Raw genomic sequence first — 4,306 nt, 5'->3', positions numbered from 1 at the left:
GGGGGGGGGGAAACATTCTTTCCTATACATACCTATCCAGAAACAAACCCTATTGACTTAATCAAGGCTTGCCCTTAAGTAAATGAGTTGAGGCAGCCATACTGAATTTCTTATTTATTGGATTTATAAGGCCACCCAACTCAAACAAAGTGACTCTGGGTAGTGGGCAAAAAACAAACAAACAAACAAAAACACCTCAAGGAAAAAATAATTATTCAACATTAAAAAAAGAACATCCTAATATATACAAGACCAAATGGGATAATTTTCTTGCTCTGATTAAAGTTGTGGATGCATCCAACTGCCCTATTTTCAACAGAAACTAAAAACGCTTCATTGATTGGGATTAAGGAAACTGGGATAAAAGTTTTAAGTAAGTGTGTGTATGTGTGAGTGTGTGTACATACACCTCGATAGTTATATCACAAGGTAGGCACAATTGATTTCAAACCTTGGAGGTCACAATCTCGGGCAAAGGTGAAGAAAGAAAGCCCTCTTGGAAAAAAAACAAAACGTACTTTTTAGTAAACATGCCAAGAAACACTTTGAAAAATTCCATTTTTATCTTCCACTGAAAACATCTGAGACATGGAATTGCTGAGCTTCTCTGAATCACATCCTCTCTTTTCATCAATGGATTTGAGTGCAAAGGACTTCATTTCTGGAGCCAAGGTATCCCTTCAGTGCTGGACTGAATTCTCTCTTCCTCGGTGACTCAACATTTAGCATTTTCTCCAAAAAATGAAACCCATTCACCATATACGTTCAGAAGGGCTTCTGAACCTTCAAGAATCGAGAAGTCAGGTCATCCTGTCCTTGCTTGCTTTGTAAAATGTTCACCTTTGTTGTGCAGGCAACATAAGCCAATGGTCTACATAGCCAATCTTACAGCACACATCACTCACCCCTCCTCTTCGCTCTGGAATGATAAATTATTTCTGGTCTGTGGCATGATTAGCAAGGAGTTCTGTGGTGCTCGTCTTTAAGCATATGTTTCCTTTAATGAACATTTTATGCAACCTGGCCAATTCTGTGAGGCTTCCCAAGTATCCTCAAGCAATGTTTCAGATCGTGGAAATAAATATAGGATGAGATCCAATAAACAGCAGGGTGCTACAACCACAACTGCACATCCAGTTCCCTTTTTATTATGGGAAGGCATCTATTGCTCACTTATTCATTCTCATTTTCATTCTCTCTCTCCTCTCCCTCTCTCATCTCCCCTCTCCCTCTCCCTTTCCCCCTCTCTCTCCCTTTCCCTCTCTATCTCTTTCTGTCTATCTCTATCTCTGTATCTATTGATTTATCTATCACCTATCTATCAATCTATTATTGCTCCCTCTTTCTCTCTGTGTGTACATGCGTGTATATGGATATGGATATATATTCTCTCTTTCTTTTTCCTTCTCTCTGTCCCTCTCCCTTTCCTTTCCTTTCCTTTCCTTTCCTTTCCTTTCCTTTCCTTTCCTTTCCTTTCCTTTCCTTTCCTTTCCTTTCCTTTTCTCTCTCTCTTTTTCCCACCCCCTTCAAATTTTGATCCCTGACCCAGGCTCCACATTCACTCCTCACCCTCCAGTGAAAAGGTAACCCCATATATCTGTCGCTTCAGGTTTTCAAAGAATCATAACTTAATTCCTTCAGGCAATTCATCAGCCCAGTAATTAAACTAGCAAATGGATGTAAATAAAGTGAAATTGGTTTCATGACAGATGAGCCAAAGAGCCCTCTGACATGAAACAAAGCAGGACAATTATTATTTCGGCACCAGGCTATATGAGGGACTCCATCTGGATTTATTAGGTTCTGCAAGTTATTTGCTGGAAGCAGGCAAGACAAGAAAGCTCACTTTAATTTGACAGGATGCCCCCCTTCAAGGCCCCCCTCCAATGAATTCAACCTTTGCATCCTAAATAGGCTATGACCAAGGATCTTAACATCAACACAGGCATATCTTTAAAGCAAGAATTGCTGCTAGATCTCCAAAATACTTAATTTGAAGGATATTTAGGTTATTGTTTTTAGAGGCAGCTTATATCCTGATGATAAATATATTACCTGAGTAGAAAATTATATTGCTCTGCATAACACTTATCTCAAAGCAGATCTTAATACTTTTTTTAAAGGAAAAAAGTAGTTGTAGTTGTGTTAGACTGTGCATTCTGCAGAAATCAAGCAATTAATAAGTGACTAATCAAAGTGTTTTCCTCCTCCTCCTCCTCCTCCTCCTCCTCCTCCTCCTCCTCCTCCTCCTCCTCCTCCTCCTCCTCCTCCTCCTCCTCTTTAACACAGAGTACTTACCATTTGAAATGAAATGAAATGAATTTGCATGAATACAAAATCCAGGCTGCTCAAGTGAATTCCATGCTAAACACTTCTGATCAGAAAGCGATTCAATTATTTTCCTAGTTATAACCATGATCACTTTGGAAAATGCTTCCCAGCTTGTCCAGCCTACTTTTGACTAGAAAACCAAAAAAGGTTGAAGAGACTTGGTTTAAATTTTAGTGTCTCTTTTTCATCGTGATAAAAGCAATAACATTAAAGTCAATGGCCATCAAAAGGAAAGGGTAAATTTATATCAGGGGAAAAAAAAACCCATAGTATCTTAAGATGTGTGCTTATTTCTCTGCAGTATGGTTCAAATGTAATTGGAGGTATGAGGTCCAGCTTGGGGGTTGAAGTAACACAGAGAGTAAACAAAAAAGAAGGGCTCTCACAGCAGGTGTGCATTAGTCCCTTTACCCATGAAAAGATTAGAAACGCTCTGCTTTATGCTTAAACGTATTCTCAATTATTAAAGCACCCGTCCTGATTAGCAAGTAAAAGTAACTCGCCAAGAGCTCCGAGAAACGGAGCAAGGAGAACATGGCTATATCCCCGCTCCTCAAGATAATTTTCAGAACCCTGGCCAGCTCCCCGCCACCTCGCCACCGACCCAACCGAGGATGCTACCAAATATCCCGAACTTTTGTCAAGGGGGAGGAGCTTCGGGAAAAGGGAGAGGATGTTGGTCTGAAGACGAAAACATCCCAATGATTTAATTGCAAGGAAATTAAATTACGATACATACCCTTCCCAATTTATTTATTTTAACGGAAACAGGAACATAAAGTGTGAGGGTTTTGTTTTTTTGTTTTTTTTGACTGGGCAAGATGCAAAAAAAGGGGTTGGAACCTAGAATGACTCTTTTCCTTTCTTTTTAGCTTTGTTATGCCAATTAAATACAATTAAATACATACATATACATATACATATACATATACATATACATACACATACACATATACACATATACACACATACACACATACATACACATACTCTATCTATCTATCTATCTATCTATCTATCTATCTATCTATCTATCTATCTATCTATCTATCTTCTGTCTGTCTGTCTGTCTATCTATCTATCTATCTAAAATCTCCTGCTTTTAGAAAAGGTATCCCAGTTTTAGGATATATCCATATCCATATAGTTAGATAGTTAGATATATTCCTAGAATAATACCTGCATTTGAAAAGGTATTGTTTTAGGATATATACATACCCATACCTATCCATATCCATATCGATATATACTGTAGTTATATATAGTTATATATATTCCTAGAATGATACCTGCATTTAGAAAAAGTATTGTTCTAGGATATATCCATATCCATATCCATATTCATATTCATATCCATATATATATATATATACATACAGTGTTTCCCCAAAAATAAGACCCGGCCTTATATTTTTTTGAACCCTGAAATAAGCACTTGGTCTTATTGCCATGCGCTCAAAAGCCCAATTGGGCTTATTATCAGCGGATGTTTTATTTTGGGGGAAACTATCTATCTATATCTATCTACATCTACATCTACATCTACATCTACATCTACATCTACATCTACATCTACATCTACATCTACATCTACATCTACATCTACATCTACATCCATCCATGTATGTATGTATGTATGTATGTATGTATGTATGTATGTATATATCTGCATTTAGAAAATATATGTATAGGATTTATATATACACATATCCATATCCCCCTCACACGTATATGACTCACTGTCATGCACACTTTTGCATGTACACAAGCACTCTCTCCTTATTTAAAAGTTTTTATAAAATTTGAAGTCCTCGCCTGGTCCTTTAATTAGAATACCTCACGAATGGGGGTAGCATATGGAGGAGAATGTCAAGGAGAAAACTGCCAGGGATGCATCCTAGGAAATCTGTATTCATTTCTGCCTCCTATTTGTTCAGTAATCTCTACCATCATAACTAAATCTTGGAGCACTGAT

Source organism: Pituophis catenifer, unplaced genomic scaffold (genome assembly GCF_029215685.1).
Source record: "Pituophis catenifer annectens isolate HBS135680 unplaced genomic scaffold, rPitCat1.0.hap2 SCAF_4, whole genome shotgun sequence".
NCBI lineage: Eukaryota > Metazoa > Chordata > Lepidosauria > Squamata > Colubridae > Pituophis > Pituophis catenifer.
This window is presented reverse-complemented; position numbering follows the sequence as displayed.